This window comes from Stomoxys calcitrans, chromosome 1, assembly GCF_963082655.1.
Source record: "Stomoxys calcitrans chromosome 1, idStoCalc2.1, whole genome shotgun sequence".
Classification (NCBI taxonomy): domain Eukaryota; kingdom Metazoa; phylum Arthropoda; class Insecta; order Diptera; family Muscidae; genus Stomoxys; species Stomoxys calcitrans.
Genome location: NC_081552.1, coordinates 1,620,639 through 1,643,222, shown reverse-complemented (window position 1 = coordinate 1,643,222; position 22,584 = coordinate 1,620,639). Strand labels below are relative to the sequence as shown.

Genomic DNA, 22,584 nt, shown 5'->3' with positions numbered 1-22,584 from the left:
TACAAAAGATATCAGAACATATTAATAGAAATTAAAGTCTTTTGCAATTAGTGTACGGTTTCTAATAACCACCAGAAATAATTTTTAGAAATTTGCCATTGGTAGCAAAGAAATTTTCCTTAAATTCTTTAATGGAACAAATTAGTACTAATAATAACAAATAATTGTTAAACTATTCAAATTGCTTTTTCTTTGTGTATTCCCCCCCATAAAGCACTGCGATAAAATATGCATCAACACAAGGATGTAACATATCGGCAGAACAGCCGATTCCACTTCGCGTAATAAAAAAATATGCAACAATTGTATGATGCCCTATTCTATTATCCATCCTTGAAAAATTTGCGTTGGTCTACTTCCACTGTAAAAGGAAAGAAGAGACGTTTTTAAACGATTTGATTACCGTTTACTAAAACCAAATCAATTTAGTATTTGGTTAAGCCACATTGCATATTTTCGCTTCAAAGCTCAGTAACATTCCTTAATGAAATGTGAACTGCGTGAGGAACTTTTAAATCGTTTTTAAATGAACTTTTAAAAAAATTTGCCGCTTTAATTAGTTTACAGTTTTTTTTTTGCCTTTTTTCTTAAAGTTTGTAGTATTTTATCGTTGCTTTGCCAACGGGTAAGGCTGTTTAAGTGTAACTCCATTAACTTGTCAATCACCTAGATTGCTTTGTAAGTCTGAAGAGCACGGAGATGTTCGACTAAAATTAGCATATTTAATTTTGTTGCTTACACAGCTACATGAGATTGAATCGAAAATTTAAACTGCATTCGATTGCCACACAGCTTTTTATACCCTACACCACTACAGGAAATTATAATTTAGTGATTTTGTTTGGAACATCCAGAAGGAAGAGAGCTAGACACATTTCCGGATTCGATTTAGCCATGTCCGTCTGTCTGTCATGTTAACTTGTGTACAAAGCACAGTTCGCAATTTTCATTTGATCGTCTTCAAATTTGGCTTTTTTGGTTACAGCTCCCATAAATATGTGCGTCCGCTACGTTCCCGGCACAAGGGAGTCTCTTATGAGTCTCGACAATACTGGTGAATTCGATAGAAATCGGTTTAGGTACAGATATAGCTCCCATATGTATCTGTCGCCCGACTTTGCAATCACATTTATCAACCGATCTTCTCAAACTTCGACTACCACAAAACGAGCAGATTTTGGTCGGAATCGGTTAAGTTTTGGATATAGCTCTCATATATATAGCTTTCATAAATTTGGACTAATATTGCAATAACGTGGTCATTTGTTAACCGATTCACATTGCACAAAAGAGCCCCTTATGACTACCGACATTGCTGTTGAGTTTCATAGAAATTGGTTCATATTCAGATATACTACTACTAAATTTTCCATGAACATTCCATTAAGGAACGGGGGATACTTCTCTCATATCAATTAGTGCAGTCCGATTAAAGTTTAAGCTCAACGACAAGGGGCCTCCTTTTTTATGCCGAGTCCGAACGGCGTTGCGCATTGCGACACCACTTGGTAGAAAGTTTTTACATGGCAGGATACCTCCACCACCACTGAAAATTTTGTTAATGTTCACGCCGGGACTGGAACCCAGGCGTTCGGCCATATATCTGCTCCATGCTAATATCTGCTCCACGGTGGTCTCCTCCTATTCAGATATAACCCCACTATATATGTATTAACCTTTGTCAGCGTATTTCTTGGCAGATTTTCTCTTAACTTTGCACAATGACTTTTTCTATTATTTTAACTATGTGTGCCGATTTTTGTTAAAATCTGTTAAGATTTAGATATCATATCATATTTATTTTCGTCGGATTTTGACAAATATTGCAATAATTTGGTCATTTGTTAACCGATCCTCACAAAATGTGTCGCTAAGGTTTCTCTTATGAATCTGATCACTGGTGAATTTCATAAAAATCTGTTCAGATTTAGATAAAGCTCCCAAATATGCTATGTATCTTCCGAGTTCCACTTTTAAGGCCTTTGTTTTCGCATTAATCAACCGATCTACACAATATTTTGCACTACGATTTTTTTCTAAAACTCCCACAATATGTACGGATGTTTGTCAAAATTCTTCATTTCGAATTTAAGAAAAGTTCAGTTTCGCCGACTTCACCTGGTGTGGGGACTTTACGCATACGGAAAACAGGTCTGAAGAAAAAAAACCATTTTCAGGTGCAACTGCAAATTTGGCCATGATTTTATTTTCCAAGTAAATCATTGAAAACTCAACAATTGGAAAACAACATAGAGTTCAACTTGACATTTAAAAAATATTACACTCAAAAAAACAGAACCCCAAATTAATGAAAATTTAACTAAATGGGAGTAAAATTTACCATGATTTGGTGCTTAGGATACTGTTTGGCCCCGTTTGATGTACACAATTCCCTATTTTAGGTATATGGGAGTGTAAAAAAAATTGAGTTGTAATTTTCGATAAATTAGGATATCTGAACTCAATTTCAATATATTTTAAACAAAATTATGAGGCAAATTCTTATGCGTTTTAATACAAATTCCTTACAAATTTGTCGTCTGACAACCCTTAACTGATAACATATAAGTTTAGAAATATTTTTCTTAAAAATTATTATCTTTTTCCTGTATTATGAATATTAATTTCAACGTATGATGTATAAGCAGAATAAGTAAAAGTTAGATTTTATTTGTGTTATGTAGTAGAAATAATAGTTCCTAGGAATACTTTACCCAAAGCTTATACATTGTGAAATAAATTATAGTATAATAGTATTATTAATTAAAAAATTTATAATTTTATTTGGATTTAAGTTTTTATACCCACCACCGTAGAATGTGGGTATATTCATTTTGTCATTCCGTTTGCAACACATCGAACTATCAATTTCCGACCCTATAATGTACATATATTCTAGATCGTCGTAAAAATCGAAGACGATCTAGCCATGTCCGTCCGTCTGTCTGTTGAAATCACGCTACAGTCTTTAAAAATGGAGATATTGAGCTGAAATTTTGCACAGATTCGTTTTCTGTTCATTGATAGGTTAAGTTCGGAGATGGCCTATATCGGACTATATCTTGATATAGCCCCCATATAGACCGATCCGCTGATTCAAGGTCTTAGGCCCATAAAAGCCACATTTATTATCCGACATCACTGAAAATTGGGACAGTAAGTTGTGTTAGCCAACTCGACATCCTTCTTCAGATCTAGACTAGATCTCACTCCGTATGATGACATCTGAGAGTCACAATCGAGCTTTCGTGAAATCAACTTTTAGAGTAAGTGGTGCCCAATGAATCCACCCCACCAATTAAGGCACAAAAGACACTGTAGTCTTTCGATCAGAAACGACTGGTATAGATCGAAAGAGAAAAGCATTTTACTTTTTATTCGAAATTTTGAAACCAGATTTTAGTTTAAATACGAATTATTGCATTTATATAAAAAATCCAAAAAAAAATATTTTTTGGTTGCGTTAATCAAATCCATCGTTTTAATCGATTTTACACATCAGAAATCTCAAAGCCTATTTTTTTCTTAAAAATAAATTTTTTTTCGAAAAAAGTCGAAAATTTTATTAGTCGAAAAGTCGACGTCGAATCGAAAAAAGTCAAAAAGTCGAATTTTTGATTATCAGAAAAAGTCGAAAAGTCTAATTTTTTTTTTATCAGAAAAAGTTAAAAAGTCGATATCTACTGATCGACACGACAAACATCTACTGTCCAACAACAAAAACACACAAAAAAATCCTACCCTATCCGTTACGATGATTGATCCATACAATTTTTTTTTTTTGGAATGTCACAGATTACAATTTAGGATGTAATTGTCGCATCCGCAAGTATTTTTGAACAAGATTTTATGTTTTTTAAACTATTGGGTTGCCCAAAAAGTAATTGCGGATTTTTCATATAGTCGGCGTTGACAAATTTTTTCACAGCTTGTCACTCTGTAATTGCATTCTTTCTTCTGTCAGTTATCAGCTGTTACTTTTAGCTTGCTTTAGAAAAAAAGTGTAAAAAAGTATATGTATTTGATTAAAGTTCATTCTAAGCTTTATTAAAAATGCATTTACTTTCTTTTAAAAAATCCGCAATTACTTTTTGGGCAACCCAATAGTTATAAAGAAATTTTTTTTTGGATAGTCCATCTTTCACTTATTAGTTTCGGTCTTCGCTGTATGTTTTGTAACATTCTTATAACCATTTTAGTTTTGAGTTATAAAAAACCGATCCATATACTTTTTAAAGGATTTTCGTATCGCATGCTCCAAAAACAGCTTCATATGGTTACGTGCTTTCAACTGCTGCTGATATTATCTGTATCTTGAAGAATGTGATTTTTTAATCTATTTTGAGATACTTTTGCTCTTTAACTGTTTGCCAAGGGTATTCTCATTTTGAGCTTGAAAAGGTGTAGTTGGATTTGGCGGTACCAATGTATATAAAGTCGTTGAATATTTTAAAACAATAGTTTTGTTTGTAATTCAGAGCTTGCTTGTGCTCGTCCTTCACAGTTTGCTTACACAGAGAAAAATTCACGAACAAATTTTCAATTATAAATTATATTGGCAATAAAAAAGTATTTTATTAAATAAAAAATTTATTCAATCATTTTTATAAATTAAATGGCTGGCTCTCGCTGTTGCTCCGGGTGCCCAGGTTCGAATCCTGGCCGGGCTCTGCCTAATTTTTCAGTGGTTGGTGTGTGTTGCTATCTTTGGCTTTCCTTTTCCATTTGCATCTTCGATCATTGAGCTCGCCTCGAAAGAGAAACAAACAAAAATTGTAAAATTTAATGATCTTCGCCCTAACAGGCAAAAACTTGAAAATGAATTTTTCATTTTGCACATAAAAAAAATTTTATTTTTTTTTTCAAAAACGGTGATTGATTTTAACACTGAAGCAGTTTTAATTAAACTATTAATTGTATCATATAATAAATTAAACTCAATATTATTTTAGAGTAACTTACTGCTTTGATGTTGATGTACGAAAATTCCTACTTGATTTGACGTAATGTTCCTAAAAACTATTCCGTGGCATATAGCACTCGGTTGGTTCTTGGGGAAGGGATTGAAAGATGTCAAAGCCACATAGCCGTTGAAGGTTCAATATATGCAATGACTTATAAGACTTAAAATCCAATTGTTGGCTTCTTAAGTATGTTTCTCACGCCGACTATTGTAACTTTGGCATAGCCAATCCATGAGTCATTTATTTGTAGAAAAAAAAAAACCCATTTGTTAATTACAGAATTTTCTATATTCCCAATTAGATCGACGTACCTATATCGGGTGTTATTTGTTTGTAACATCCAGAGGGAAGAAAAATAGAATAGAAAATAATGTGGGTTCACTCGGTATCACCAATTGTTGATCAAAATTGAAAAATAAATGCACATTAGTTTGTTAGCGTTTTAAACAATACTCCAATTTGTTCTCTTCCTCGTTTGTTGTTAAAATTAATTTTTTGCTTTGCATTTTATGAAGAAGCTAAAAGAAAACCACCACCTTATCCACTCATATCAGCTTGTCAGCATTGTCTGCCTATAGTTTTTGTCGATGTATTTTTGGGATGTGATTGTGATGTATTAACATTTTATTTATGATGGTTTGTTTAGGGTTTCCATTGAGGACTTATTGCTACCATTGTCATCGCCGTCGTCTATTCGGTTTGTGAAAGAAATGACCACCATTAATATATCCTGCTCCATTGTTTCTTGCAGAGAGGACAGGATGCAGTACACACACACACACACACACATTGTCTCCTGCTGGTTTGACACTTCCACGTGTTGACTTGACTTTTCAAGTGATAGGCAGGCAGGCGGTCACTGACACCCTTAGGGCCACATGTAATGAAATTGTTGCTTGTGTTTTCCACCAACAACAACAGCAACAATAACAAAGTCGCATTACAAATCATTACCCGTATGGCTATGTTCCATGGACACGGTGTATTAGTTATTTGAGTCTCTTCTTCCAAAAAACACCCCGCGGACATTTGCGGCCCTCCTCTCTGGTGATAGCAAGAAAGCAGCAAGCTCCGTCTGATAGGCGATAGATAGAAAGCAGCTTCGATTCGGCCACAAATGTATCTATTGCAAATGTTATTATCGAACAAAGACTAATGATCCCCTCTTAACTGAAAATGTTGAAGACAAATTTGAAAGAAATAGAAAAACAAAAACAACAACAACTTTCTTTTATATAATAGTTAATAAAACGGCAGACAGATATTTTTGAATGTGGCTTCTTTTTTTTTCTTTTATTTTGTTTTCTTAATATAATCCAAATTAAGAAAAAAGAAATATAAAACAAATTTAGAAATATTGAGTTTGTATAGCGAGCCAACAGGTTTTTTCTTTTTTGTCAATAGTTGTTTGTGCGTGTGTTTGTATTGCTGCAGCCACCAACCGCATGGCGAGATGTATTTGTGTATTGTAAACACAGAAAGGTGAATCAAATATGAACAGTTAAATATTAACATGAAATTAATTTAAGTTAATGAGATGAATTCGAAATGAAAACACGAGATAGACACAAACGCAGAGAGAAGGAGAACAAGAGACAGAGAGAGAGAGCGAGAAACAGGTAGTGAGAGAGAAAGAGAGCGAGAGTTTCTATAGATCGCCGTTTCAGCCAAAAAATGTTATTCAACTGTGCATCACACACAGGTGGATTACAGTACGGGTAGAAATAGGACAGTTGAACGGACGGACGGACGGACAAAGAGATAAACCTTTTCACTGAAGTGCTTGAATCAACGAATAATACAATATTAAGATCGCATTCAATCGACGACCTACTATGAAATATAAAAGTGTTTACTTTTTGCATTGTCTTTGGTACATGCTGTATTGAGTGTATTTGCATTAACTGGCCATACTGACATTTTGTTCAATTGAAAGAGCGACTAGACTGCTCGTCTGTCTGATGTCATCTCAGGTGTTTCTTTTTTTTCATGTCGAACCGTACAGCACAAAATAAATTCCTGTTTTCCTAATGTACATTTTTGTCTGCTCCATTCTCATCTATCCAACAAAAAGTAGCCAAGCTGATCCGAAAGTCTAAGCAGATGCCAAATGAATCTTAAGAAAGCCGAGTGGTTTCAAATCAGCTAAAATCCAAAGACGGCGACACTTTTGTTGCTGTAAGTTCTGCATGTAGTTGAGGATGCAACCAACGTTCTTTGTGATGTTTTAGGCGATTAAATGTATAGTTATACGAGGGCTGCTATACAAGTTTCTGGCCTAGGCAACACCAAATGTTCCCAGTTACAATCTGAGACGTGCATGGAAGGTTTGACGTACTCAGAACGTTTTGACATAAGACCATCTTTTGTGTGTTTTGCAGTTTAATTTGACAAAACAAAAAAGAAACAAAAAAATAATTGGAATTGGCTCGATAAAAATTTCGTGCGAGCATTTTCCACAACTTTAAGCGAGGATTATGGATTAACTCTTTGTATGGCAATAAAGCACCATTATATAGCAACGTGGAAAACAGTTTTGATGAATTCAGTCGTGGCCGACACTCGACAAAGTCGAAGGTTGTCCAAAAACGGCGGTTATACCAGAAAACATAGACGCCGTGCGTGAACTTATTATATGCAAGATCGTCATGTGACATGCCATGAGTTAGAGACACCCTTGGGCATTTCTTTTACCAGCATACATTCGATATTTCATGAACACATTGCCGAAAAAAAGGTTTCTTTTCGTTGAATTTTTTGACAATCGCTCAAAAACAGGTTCGTGTCGGTTAGTGCGAAGAAATCGACAGTGTGGGTAGTCGAGCCAAATCCAACGGAAGTTGTTCGTGGAAGAAGCACATCGAAGCAAATGGTTGACCGATTCTTCGGTGAAACTGGGGCCGAATTACCGCATACATGATCGAGTGCGAATGAAATTTCATCTCGTGTTTAACGGGTGTTATACCAATTGTATATAAATTTTTATATTCAATGCTAAATGCTCGATTTAAACAATCGCATTCTTAAATTTCAAAATTTTCCGTTCAATAAAGAGATACGTCATTCACAATAGAGAGATTTAGAACGATTTCACTCGTTCACGTATGCCGTAATTTGGCCCCTGGTCATGTAGCGACTGTTCCACTGGAGCAACGTAGGAGGTCTATTCTGAGCGGTACACCACAATTTGATTGCCTGAAGTCTTGGGAGACATTCGAAAAACAAACAAGATAAGACGAACCATTGTTCACCATGACAATGCGAGCTCTCACACATTGGCTCAAATCAGCTCTTTTTGACGGCCCAAAATATCGAATTTGTGGGTCATCCGCCGTACAGTCCTTGCTTGGCGCCCAATGACTTCTTTTAATTCCCGCACATTAAGATAAAAATGCGAGGTCAATGAAAGTGCTGTTGAAACGTTCAATAACCATGTTTTGTAAGTGTCTCAATCGGAGCGGAAAAGTGTTTTGGCAAAAGTCTATCAATCATGCTGGACGATACCAAAAAAAATAAAACCATTTTTGATGATAAATATTTGCATTTTCATTATTAGGCCAGATATTTATAAAGCAGTCCTCGTAAGTGGAACGGGTTGAGGGTAATTTCTACTAAAATGGAGAAAACGACATTTCTTGCATATCAAATGAAAGATTAGTTAAATGTGTCGAATATGCAAAAAGCACAGTTGCCAAAATCAAAAAGAATCTGTAAAAATAACCATACATCCAGTTCTGTTGAAAAGTGTTTCCACAAAAAATACCACTTTGGGTTTAGTTTTCTTTAAATAACATTATTGGATATCTCTATATATATATAAAAGAGTTGCGTGACTGACTGAATATAAGAGTTTTTGGAGATTTTTTACATCTAGGTACCAAAAATGTACGAAATGGGGGATTTTTGCACGGGGCGGTTGGATAGAGGTAGAATTTCGGCATTTCACTTAAAAGACATCTGCTGCAAAATAATAAGGGTGTTCAAAAGTAATGGAAAATAATACTGGTAACGGGAGAAAGCGTACGTTAAGCACCGCAATTGGAACGATTTGGTACATTCGTTACAGATAGTACTAGAGGTCTGAATTTTGGAATGTAGGTACAACTAACAAATATGTGATGGGATACTAAATAATCTATTCACAATTCGTACATTTTGGTACCATTTGGTACTTTCGTTACAAATGGTGCTAGAGGTCTGAAATTTGTCATGTAGCTACATAAAGGAAATATGAAATGGGTGCCCAATTGATCTATTCAAAGATCGTACATTTTGGTACTAAAAAGTGAAAAATAGTACGAAATAGCTTATCTTCATCTCAAGTGAACGGGGACTGCTAAAATTAAGCAATTTTACAAACATTATCGCAGTCTTGACAAAAATACGACATGTGGACGCAAGCTTACTAATTGTGGTGTAATTGGTACCTTGAAAGAATATATTGGGCAACTAGTAGATATTTTTTAATCGTTTATTTAGGAACTCAAACGTACATAATGGCACTTCCTTAACGGAGTGAGCTATAGCTCTCAAATCAGTTACTTACACTCTTACAGTACATATTGGGCGACCAGAAGATTTTTTGAAAATCGTACAATTAGGTACTAAAATCTATAAAATGGTACATTCTTTACGAATTGAGCTGAAGCACTTACACCTTGACATTAAATAATTGTTATTAACTCGTGCTTTTAGATACAAAAACATACAAAATGAAGATTTCTTTGCAGAGTGATCTTAAGTTCTCAAAATGGCATTGCGTCATTTCGCCCAAAACATTTTCGCTCGAAACGTCATATTGCCCAAGCGATGCCAATGTTAGTTGTTTTTGCACACTTTTGGACGATATGACCGTCTTTTGGGCGATATGACCGTCTTTCGGGCAGAATGAAATTTTTTGAAAAGATTTTGGACGTTTAATGAAAATAAATATGACATATTACCCAACCAAATAAAAATTATTAATGTCATAAGAACCAATACCATTAAACCCAAATGAATAAATGAGGGCTTAAAACGTGACAAAATCCAAATTCAAAATTTGGATTTTGTGACATTCATTTGGGCTTTCGTACATTTAGGTATTAAAACATTCAAAATGGTACTTTCTTTACGAATTGTGCTAAATTGCTCACAATTGGGATTCGTTTATACCTTGACAATATATATTGGGCGACTTAATAATTTTTCCGTTGTATTGTTATTATTGGTACTATGTGGTACTTTCTATATGGAAGGAAACAGATTTCTGAAATTCTATACGCAGTTATACAAAACTTCATAACCTTATAAACTGAGTGACAACCTGGGTTTTCGGAAGTCCTACCCCAAAAATGGGGTATCAAAAGCGGGGGTATCGAAGCGGACCGCTGGGACGCTAGTTATACTATACATTTCAATTTACTGATACATTCTTAGCATTGAAATGACATGTGGCAAAGAATATCTTAACTGAACTGTTGCGCGATTCTCTAACTTCTTGCCGACAGAATAACCGATATTTGTCGGAAGTTTACGATATAACTCGGCAAGTGCTATTCTGTATTCCAATTTTACGGAAATTTGTCGCTGTGAATTGTCGGTAACGACCGAAAATAATCGGTAAGTTTACAAATTTAGCATTTTATAAAAACTTGCCACCCAAACAATTTTTGACCCTACAAAATAGTTATATGTTAAATCGTCGGCAAAAGAAATGGAAATAAGTCTACAACTTTTTATCTGTTCAACGTTAGGAGAACTTACAGAAGAAGCTCAGGAATCCCGAAATAGAGACGTTAAACAGTTCCGGCTTTTCAATACCCGAAATAGCAGCAAATTTAATCAAATTTATATCTAGAGTACTAAATCATGCAAATCCATTCAGTAGATCAAAAGTTATGGCCCCCAGAAGAAGTCAAAAGTGGTTTGATATGGATCCACGGCAGTACTTTCTTGAAAGCTTCTGTCCTCCTCTACAAATGTCTAGAACGTTTTAAAACGCTAAGATCAACAGATAAACATTCGGCTTACGTCAATGTCAATTTCGCAATTATGAAGCAGCTTGGAATGGAAAACTTAAGGATCTTGTGACCAGCACACAATTCCTGACGTGTTACAAATTAAAACTATTTTTTTAGTGTTAATACCACTGCTAAACAAAAAAATGTTCACAAGAACCGAAGTTATGGAATATTTGTCGATAGTTTTGATTCTGATACTGCGTATTTTTGTAATACTCAACTACCAGCATTAGTGATGGTAGACACCAATAAAATTTTTCTATATACGCTACAAACGGCTGGGCCCTCAACAGGACCTTCAAGGACTTTCATTTCACCCTATTCACTCTATCCAGGTTCCGCATATTTCACTCTGCCCAAAATCTAAGGTGAAAGCTTTCAAAACCAAAAAAAAAGAGCACGACACCATCTGATGCACTGAATTTAATGCTACATCTTATGCCTCTGAAAATTGTGGCTACCCGAATTGCAGCGACCACTGCTGTGAGGTTAAGGGAGTTTTCTCATCGGTCATGTGGCGTAACAGAAGTTACATAGACTTCTATACGGATGGTTCCAAACTAAACGACCAGGTGGGCTTTGGGGTGTACTCTAAAGATCTAGAACTGGTTATATCGAAGAGGTTACCCGACCACTGCAGTGTGTATCAAGAAGAGACCCTTGCAATAAAGGAAGTGGTGGAATGGCTAAAATATAATGTCACGATTGGCATAAATATCTTCTCAGACAACCAGGCAACCATTAAATCCCTGGAGAACGTATTTCTGAACACAAAAACCGGACTCGACTGTCGCGGATCTCTCAACGAGATGGCTGAACAGTTCAAAATTCATCTGTTCTGGGTGCCGGGCCACAGAAATATACCAGGGAATTCTAAAGCGGATAAGCTTGCAAGTCTAGATTGTGTAGGGTAGTTCCCTACACAATCCAGGGATAATGGAATCTGTGGGTATGCCCCTAGCCTCCCGAAGAACAACGAATGATAGATGGTCACAAACAGGGGACTGTGAGCATTCCAAAACTATGTGGCCTAATGTAGACATGAAGAGGTCTACTGCTTTACTGTCATTGGCTAGAACAGATGTTTCAGTCATTGTGTCCGTCATGACAGGGCACTGTCTAATCGGGAAACATGTTGAAAGACTGAAGGTTGCCAGCAACGACTTCTGCAGAAGCTGTGAGGACATCAAAGAAGAAGAGACTACAGAACATATTCTGTGTGTGTGTCCCGCACTAGCAGTTAGAAGGAGTTCCACTTAAGGTTCTCATTTCTTTGAGAACCTGTCTGATTTAGCGGATGTGAACATTCGCACGTTATTGGGCTTTCTAAAGCGATCTGGATGGTTCAACGGTAGGAACTAGAAGGCATCTTTCTTCTTCTCTTTCTGTGGACGCAAACGTCTAAGTGAGTCTGATGGCAGACTGCCACTTAAACCTAACCTAACCTCGAAAAAGAAAATTTTAAGTTAGGAATTCCGTGCTACTTACAAAATTCTTAATTGTAGTCCATACCGACTCTTAGTTGGTTCATGCCTGGTATTGTGTCCCCACTTAAGTACCGGTGTTTTTTAGCCGCAAAAGCCGGGCAATGGCATAGGAAATGCTCCAACGTCTCATTATACATTCATCACATGCTATCACTTGCCGCACCGATTTTGCATAAGTGAGCTCGTGGTCCTATGTGTGCCGTTATGATACCAAAAGCTATACTGACCTCCTTCTTACTTCCTTTCAGTAATATCCAATAATAACAATTTTCATTATTAATTAAAATTTCTCAAACTTTCAAACAAAATATTTTAAAATTTTTGTTTGTTTCTCTTTGGAGACGAGCTCAAAGATCGGAGATGCAAATGGAAAAGGAAAGCCAAAGATAGCAACACACACCAACCACTATGGGACGCGTTTCGTCTTTAGTTTAAAGACTTTTCAACCATATTAGGTGTGATGGCTTCAAGGGCCGTGCGTTGGTATGTTGTATTTGAATCGTATCATATCGTAATAGCGAAAACGCATCTGTGATACAATTACCACATTAACCAAGCTCGACAACCTTGTTTATTAGCTGTACTTTTCTCAATGCATGTATTTTTGTGTAATGACAGACATTCTTTCTGTGACAAATTACACTTCTTCCGTACTACACATGATTTTGTGCATCTGTTGGAAGTTGTATTGATGCCTTCGAACGCTAAGACAACGGCAATGGCTGTTGCTCCGTGTGCTCAGGTTCGAATCCTGGCCGGACTCTGCCGAATTTTAAATTTTTTAAGCCAACAAAACGTTGAGAAAGCTACGATGAAATAACTTTGTATTAATGCATTAGCAATTTAATACCCTGTGCAGCCCTTAACAATAACTCTAAAATAAAAAAAAAATATATTGAAAATTTGTCAGCAGAAAACATTTCATTGAAATCTAATTTAAAATCAAATTTATTTGAAAATTGGTCTTTCGAAAAAAATTAGTTAACATTTTGTGTTAAAAAAAATTAAAATTGTCTTCATTATTCAAGAGCAAATTTTGCCCATGGACATTCCACTAAGGAACAGGGGAAAACTTCTCGCATATCAATAAGTGCAGTCCGGTACAAGTTTAAGCTCAATCCTCCTTTTTATAGCCGAGTCCGAACGGCGTGCCACAGTGCGACACCTCTTTGGAGAGAAGTTTTACATGGCATAGTACCTCATAAATGATGCATGCATCATTTGAAGCATCCTTCAAAACCACCGCTGAAAAATATTTCTGATGGTCTCGCCAGGGTTCGAACCCAGGCGTTCAGCGTCATAGGCGGACATGCTAACCTCTGCGCTACGGTGGCCTCTGAGCTTTGCCTGAGCAATAATTTACCTTAGACAATATTTCGATAAATTGTTTTGTTAAAAAAAAGTGTCAGTGCTACAGCAAACATTTTTTATGATTTCACTAACAAATTTCTCTGAGTGTAGCATTTAGTGACTTAAATTTTCCTATGATAACTTAATTGGTTATAGGTATCATTTGTCGAGTTCTATTTCAAACTTAAGGATCTGACTTGAAACCAATCTCAGGGGCCAAAGGGTGGACTCTCATTATCAACTATGCGCCATTATGCAGACTTTAATTGTCGGTGAAAAATAAAAGAATTTATTTCAATTGCAAGAAATTATGTCATATGCTCCCACTTCCAGATTCAAGAGATGACTACGGTTTGCTGGGGTACGTGCAGCAATTGTGTTTGGTGCGAAGTCATTAAATCTTCGAAAGTAATGAAACTGAAATGAACTGATTGATGGCTTAAATAACAATCACGAATTGGCAGTATCTGCTCCTAATGACTGCTATCGTCAATGGCAACGAGTGAGTGCACGACGTAGACACGGCGGTACAACTACCCACCCAACACCCCCACGAGTCGAACTTACATTCACTTATCACAGCTATGTACTCGTGTGTATGTATGTCCGTCCGTGTATCTGACTTTCTGTCGGTTTGCCTATTACTTGCATTCGCATTCAATTGTTACTGACTTTATTTTATTTTAATTTTATTTCATTTTTATGATTAACTTTACGTTTGTGTTACTATTTTTTTTTGTGTTGCTGCTTCTTCTTTTTCTTCTTCGCCTTCGCCTTCGTCTGCCTGTATGGTGTGAATGTGTTCCAAAATTCATTTAATTATTCCACGTCCTAATTTTATGAACCTACTCATCGTACCAACTCCAACCATGGCTGTGGCGAACGGCTTTGGGCTGGTGTTTGTTGTCTGTTGGTAACAACAGCAACTAACAGCTGCCTGCGAGCAAAGACAAACAAAACAAACTGAAATAGCAACAGTAACAGCGACAGCAACAACAATGAGACAACTTAACAAAACTAAAAAGTGCTCGTAAAATAATTTTAAATAAAGAAAGTCATGCTTAAAATTAATTTGAAGATGAACGGCATGTGCATTTGGATATCACACAACGGTGAAGTATATCAATGTTGTTACAACAACTCTAATACACCTACAAATGCATACATATGCAGATAGAATGAGAATTCTTGTCACTCACAATACTATTCGCGATTTGACCCCAAATTTTACGGACATATTCGTATTATTCTCCACGATAGCTTTTTTTGAAGCGCTATGTTTTGAAGATCGGTCTTCATGTCCATTTAGGGGAATTTTGTGGTAGGACGTTCCCTCCAAGTAAAAATTCAAATTTGCCCACGAACGTTCCATTGAGAAACCGGGGCAAACTTCTCACACAATAATGACTGCTGTCCGATTCAAGTTAAATGATAATGGATCTCCTTTTAAAGTCGATTCTGAACGGCTTACCGCACTGCGACACCTCTCTGGGGAGAAGTTTTTAAATGGCATAGTATCCGATAACATTAGGATGGAATAACCACTGCTCAAATGTTTTCTGACGTTCTTGCCAGCATTCAAACACGGCCGTTCAGCATCATAGGTGGACATGCTCCAAGTACTTGAACTCAAATTTGGATACAAGATTTTTGAGTTTGGCTTACCATGAGAGTATTAAAACAAAATTATATCAGATCTCATAATTATTCAAAAGTAGGGTAGAGGGGATGGTACGCCCCCTTCAGATATGAAAAAAAGTTATATAACCACTTATCCTCCAAACCAATAGAACACAAATGTAAGGATGTGAAGAAAATCGATTCATCCTAAATTACTGATATTTGTATATACATAAGGTTGATGACTTTTTGTTTTTTTCTCAATAATTATTTCCTTTCCAGGCAAAAACTCTCATTACCAAATAACCTGAAAGGCAAACTCATTCAAAAACTAATAACTACTTATTTTTTGGCATCGTTTCTAATTACTTTTACATGACGATGTCCTAGGAGGAAAGTCCTTCCCCACAAGCATACCAAAAGTTCAAAAATAAGTACTTATACCTCAGCATACAAATAATGACATATTATCTTAATTGAACGTTGCAAAAAAATACCTACATAGACTCAAACATGTTTGCGCTTTTCCCCACCACCACGTTCTCAATGCTCAGTTTCTTTGAAGAAGACAAATATTATATAAATAATTCAAATTATAAATGAAATTAAAACGTTACCTTCATCGCAGCCGAGAGTTGAACCAAGAACCTCCCGTTTTCAAAGCAGACGCTCTACGCATTCATCCACATTACTATTGTTTGAATAATACACTATTTTCTCCTTTCAATATTAGCTAACAACACATTCTATTCCGTCGAAGATGGTCATGCCTGTGTGTTCATGTTTGACATATTTTTTTTTTTGTAGAAACAATATTCTAACACGTGGTAGTGATTTTAGTAGTTTTGTTGCACATAGCGTACATCAGAAGATTTACAATACAAAGGTCCGAGTTCGAATCTCGGACCAACAAAATGATTTTTAAATTTTTCAGCCAAGAGATGTTGGCTGTTGGAATTTAACTTACTGCGCAATAAGAAAAGATTGAATAACAAGACCCAACATTTCATTCAGAGGGCATGCTTCTACCATTGCACTGCTCACTTTTTAGTGAGTAGGTGGAAGCATGTAATCTTTTGGTGGCATAGCAGTCTGACGAGGCCCCTGGCAAAGACCGAAATCGCGATCATTGCAGCCCGCCCCTTGATACATTTAACACCCCACAAATGTTGAGACTCTTTAGTTGTTTTGTTTGAAAATAGAAGCAAGAAATAAAAACACATTGGTCTTAGCTGGTTAAACCAACAACAACATGAAATTTTGTGACCAAACTAAAGAAGCGCAAATGAATGAATTTTTTATTTCTTTAAAATTACGCCCACAGCATGCAGACCAATCAACGGATTTGTGGAGAGGTAGAAAGAATTAAAAATATTTTTTATAATAATAACGCCAAAGTATTTCCCTCCTTGTGCTACTAAGTGGTGTCGCTTTGCGGCAAGCCATTCGGACTCGCCAATAAAATAGATGTCCTATATTATTATGAGGTAATTTTGCCCGTAGTTTCTTAATGGCATTTTTATCAATACCAAGGTTATAATAATGATTTTTTTCTATTATTATAAATAAGTGCTTATTCTTGAACTTCATTGAATGTTGTATTTAATGACATTTGTACTACCTGTAACACAGATGGTAATCATGTTGATAACTCGTTATATTTTAGCAGCTAGTAAATCTAAGGATAATGAGTTATCCATTATTTTACATGCCAAAAATAATGACAAGTTTTTGCTGGATTAGCACGTCCATTCAATGTGCTAATCCAGCAATAATGTGCTCATTTGTTAACCGATTCTCTCAAAATTTGGCAGGAAAGATTTTCTAATGACTTTCGACACTACTACCGAGTTTCATAGAATTCGGTTCAGATTTAGATATAGCTGCCATATATATATATCACTCGATTTTAACTTCTGTGGTAACTGCAAGCGCATTTATTGACCAATTTTCCCAAAAATTTTGTACAGCACTTTCCTCGACGACTACCACAATATCCAAATCGGTTTATATTTAGATATAGCTGCCATATATGTATTTCGCCCGATTTTCCCTTCTAGGGTCACTGCAAACGCATTATTGGCCAATATTGCCAAAATTCTGCACAACTCTTTCCTCGCTGTCTACCTCAATATCTAAAAAGTTTGGTCAAAATCGGTTCAGATTAAGATGTAGCTCCCATATACAGCGGTCAAAAAAAGTATTCATCATTAGCAAAATTGATAATAAATTCACTTATTTTGGGTAATTGAAGAAAATTTAAAGTAAACAAATAATGCAGTTTTATGCAATAGTTTATTTTTCGTAATATGTTTTAAAATAAATTCAAAAAATAAATTTAATTAGCGCAAAAAATGCAATTTTATATAATAACACCAAAAACAGAACAAAAAAAGTATTCATCATTGATGTGCTATCATCAAAGTCAAATTCAAATATTATTTGGGAATCCCCCTTTTCTGTTTTATTTAGTAAAGGAGGCTTTGCCCTTGACAGCAAATATTTAATTTCATTGAAAATATAGTTTTTGTCAAAATGGGTCGTAAGCAAAACGAGGTTTCTGATGAGGTAAAAGTTTTGATAATAAAACACCACAGGAATGGTTTAACTCAAAAAACTATCAGTGAAATATTAAATAGACCACGATCTACTATACAATCCATCATCAGAAAGTGGACAGAAACGAAAACTGTTGACAATAAACCAAGATCTAGTCGACCAAAAGCACTTTCAGTTGGAGATGTGCGTTGGCTAGTGCGGCAAGTTCAGAAAACTCCGAAGACAAATGCGACCATTCTTCGTAAAAACACTATGGAATATTTAGGGAAGGAAGTTACTACACAAACAATTCGAAATACACTCAAAAGGCATAGTTACAGAGGAAGAACTGCACGTAAGAAGCCCTTTATAAATAAAATAAACCGAGTGAAAAGGCTAAACTTCGCAAAAATGTATGTAAAACAGCCCGAATCATTTTGGAAAACAGTCATTTTTGCAGACGAGAGCAAGTTTAATCTTTTTGGGTGCGATGGAAAGGTCATAGTGTACAGAAAACCAAATACAGAGCTTGAAGAACGAAACACAGTTGCTACTGTAAAACATGGTGGAGGTGGTTTAATGGTTTGGGGGTGTATGGCGGCTTCAGGAGCGGGAAATCTTGAAATTATTAATGGAGTAATGGATCATAAGTATTACATTGACATTTTAAAGAGGAATTTAAAAGATAGTGCTGTAAAACTTGGGCTTGGTAATAACTTTCAATATTATCAAGATAATGACCCCAAACATTCTGCTTTAAATACCAAGATGTGGATGCTGTATAACTGCCCCAAAGTCATTAAAACTCCTCCTCAAAGTCCCGACTTGAACCCAATTGAACATCTTTGGGAACATCTCGAACGCAAATTGAGAACGCGCAATTTTTCGAGCAAGAGTCAAATGCAACAGGTGATAATGGAGGAATGGACTAATATAGACCAAAATATAACCGCTAAATTAGTCCAATCGATGTCAAACCGTTTAAAAGAAGTTATAAGACGCGGTGGTCGAATAACAAAGTATTAATTTTTTTAAATTATGTTATTTATTTTTTTGTTTTTTTGCAATGATGAATACTTTTTTTGTTTAATTTTTTGTGTTCAGCTGTAAAATGGCCCTTTTTGTTCCAATAAATACTATTTTTTTCTTTAAAAACAATGAAATTGTGTACATATATATCACACAAGCACTACTGCATCATTAGTTTAATATGTTTTTATTCCAATTGTCTTTTGTAGACTTATTAAAAAAAAACATTGAATGATGAATACTTTTTTTGACCGCTGTATATATGGTCGACAGATTTTGGATAATTTCCAATAATGTTGTCATTTGGCAACCGTATGAACATATTTGCTCGAAATTTGATACAGACTGTTTAATAACTCATCTGAGAACATCCGCCGAGGTCCATCAAAATTGCTTCAAAATTAGATATAACTCCCAATTTGTACCTATAGTATAGGTGTAGGGTATTATAAAGTCAGCACCGCCCAACTTTTGCCTTTCCTTTATGATTTTAAGATGTTCTAGTTATCAAAAATTTGTTTGAAAATTGATTAAAAAATTTTTTGTTACATCTCCAGTTCCTAATGTATTTTTTGTTCTCCTACATTTTCACTCCAAACTACATGTGATTATCTCCTTTGGTTGTTTGTGTGTGTGTTAGCAGATAGACCGAGCATACATTGCTATTTGCATATTTAGACCACGCACATACCAACCTTTACCGCTTTCGTGTGAATGGCTAAATGTAGATTCATGCGGCATTCATTGTTGGCCAATACAATGACGAATTAACGGCATTTCGAGTATTCGAACTGGTTTATGCGCTTATGTATGAATGTTTAAGTGAACTTTTAAGCGACCGCAGCGTTAACTGTTCTTGCTGAGCTTGTTTTTTTTTTTTTTTTTTTTCTTCATTTTTTGACACTTTCAATGATTCTTGAAATTATTATGACTGTGATTTTCCTTTTTTCTCATTTTAGATGTTTTATAAAATCATTGCGTATTGTACAATAGTTGGTATGTAAATGAGTACCTGCAGCTATGCACACACACACACACACACACAATATATGCTTGTGCGACTTAAAGTTAACTCTTTTTTAGACATTTTAAAAGGGGCACAGTGACTAATCGAAGTTTTTTCTTCATTTTTCAGTTTGTTCACATTCGATTCGATTACCGCAGGCAGGGTCTATTCTTGGTACTCACATGTAAGTATGTACATACATATATACCCAATATAAGCATACATTTATTCAAATAAGTATGAAAGACCATATATACGAATACATTTGAACACACATACCCACATATATGCCTACATAGGAGCGTATGTTTTTATAGACGTTAATGAATGTGTTTCAGAAAGCATGGGGGAGCCCTTTGGGGTTTTTATGCCCAACTTATGCAAATGAGTCGTCATATTCTTAACCATGCGTTTGAGCCTGCTACCTATCGTTGGCCTTTCTTTCGGCTTCTATAGGGTTCAATGTTTCGTTAAGTTGCTGTTGAGAAATGTACCTACCTTGGGAGAAATGTCTACGCAAGTGTCTGTGTTATGAACAGGTCTATTTACAAAAAATTAAAAATCAATCAATGTTTTTAGAGTCCAGAGGCACGGTTGCCAGATTTTTTTTTGAGGCATATTCCCAAAATTGAAAACTAATTCCCCCAAATTAAATTTCTTTTCCCTAAGAAGATCCCAAAAAAAAGGGTTAATTTTTTTTATGAAAAACTAAATTTTATTCCCAAATCCAAAGGAGTGCTGTATTTTAATTTTGTGATTGTAGGTTAGGTTGAAAAGAGGGTGCGGATATTAATCCGCCCATGCCACTATGGACATGCACCTAAGCAAAAAATTGGCTTGTTCTGCGCTCTAAATTCTTAAAAGTAACCTCGAAAAGAAAATCTAAGTTAGGAAATCCGTGCTACATAAAAAATCCTTAATTGCAAGGATTTTGTAAGTAGCGAAGGCCGGGTAATGACATAGGAAATGCTCCAACGTCTCATTTGTAATTGTAAGTAAGGGTTGGTACACCATTCGGCTATTCACGTGAACAACTGCCAAACTCCATAAAAAAACGTATAAGCTTAAAACATATAAAATAAATAAATGCATTTTTTACGCAAATGTCTTAAGTGCTCCTTAAAAACAATTAATCCTAGTGTAATACGAATGTAAGATTGTGTTTGTCCAAAAAATTTATATAATTATGTTTATGTTTAAAAAAATTGTGATATTTTGCCAAAGTTTTTCGCAACAATTACGAAAGCTGAGCAAAATACTCTGCCCAAAAAAAAAACACACACTACGTTAAAATTTCAGCCGATTACAATTGCGGCTTGCAAGTGTTCAAGATTTCAAATCGGGAGACAGTTTTATTCGGTTTACATGGTAGCTATTATATCACGTTATGAACCGATTTGGACCATACATGGCGCGATTGTTAGAAGACGTGACAGAACACTATGTGCATTTCAGCCCAATCGGATAAATATTGCAATTTTCAGGGCTTTAGAATTAAAATCGAACGACCACTTTATATGGGAGCTGTATCGAAATCCATTTGCAAGGAGCTAACTTCATTCCTTGGACCACTATTGTGATTTCAACAGACGGATAGAGGGACGGACATGGATAGATCGACTTAAAATGTTAAGACCATCAGCTCATATATACATCTCATGGGGTCGCACATCAATACTTCGAGGTGTTACGAATGTCATGACTAGATTATCCTATGGTGGTGGGTATAAAAAGTTATCTTAGTATTTTGAAAGCCCCGACCTTAGCAAAACTCGAGCGTTGGGTTAAATTGTTGGAAGCATTTCTAGTTTTAGTACGATGGACTAAAACCTATGCCTCCTGGTGGACTAAAACGTATGTCTACGTTCCTGCACAATTTCTCACCTCGGGAGATACGTTTTTAAATTAAACAACAGATTAGGTGCTTTCCATTAAATCACACCTCATCCAAGGCTATCGGCCAGCACTTAAAATAAGAAAAATTCGTATACTCAAGAAAATGAATTTTAAAGCTATGCGATTTGAATTTTCTTGTACTTTTTTACCCATCAAAATCCGCGAACCCCAAATGAGATTTGTTTTCCCCAATCACGAAACAATCCCTTTTAAGGGGAAAATTTCCCTAATCTGACAACACTGGTCGAGGGCATAGTCAGTCATTTGTAATGAAATATGAAAACTAAGTTCGGGCTTAGAGATCCATTATAAGATGAGTCAGTGTTTGACAGTGACAAGGTTGCAACTGCAAAAAACTAATGTAGAATGGCAACATGTTAAGATCACACTAATGTTTAATTGCTGGGTAATGGTCACTGATTTCAATGATGTTTTTATTGGATTCAAAACATCAGCATAGAATAATTTTCACAAAATATGAAAAAATGTCCATAATTTTTTGCTGATGAGCATTCCATTAAGGAATACTGCTTAGTCCCGTCCGATGATTAGGAACCTCTTTTGTATTGCTGAGCCCGAATGGTGCCGCAGAGCGACACCACTTTGTAGAGAAGTTTATACGGCCGATTACCTGAGAGAAATACCTCACAAGTGTCACCAACACTAGTAGCGGATAACCATCGCTGAAAATT

The 22,584-nt window shown here is 35.7% G+C and overlaps 1 protein-coding gene and 2 long non-coding RNA genes across 7 annotated transcripts in view; all 3 read right to left on the bottom strand.

Annotated features, from left to right (window-relative positions):
• LOC106096158 (cyclic AMP response element-binding protein A) overlaps positions 1–22,584 on the bottom strand; it is a 326,488-nt gene that overhangs the window by 66,255 nt on the left and 237,649 nt on the right. The window lies entirely within an intron of this gene.
• Positions 4,564–22,584, bottom strand: part of LOC131994353 (uncharacterized) — a 30,339-nt gene continuing 12,318 nt past the window's right edge. The window contains exons 2-3 of the long non-coding RNA XR_009396655.1: positions 4,963–6,134; positions 4,564–4,750 (exon numbers count right to left, since the gene is read on the bottom strand). This is a non-coding gene — a long non-coding RNA (uncharacterized LOC131994353). The remainder of the gene's footprint in view (positions 4,751–4,962; positions 6,135–22,584) is intronic.
• On the bottom strand, positions 14,460–14,792 carry LOC131994355 (uncharacterized). The gene is made up of 2 exons (XR_009396658.1): positions 14,653–14,792; positions 14,460–14,587 (listed from the first exon to the last, which is right to left on the bottom strand). It is a non-coding gene; the product is annotated as an uncharacterized LOC131994355 (long non-coding RNA).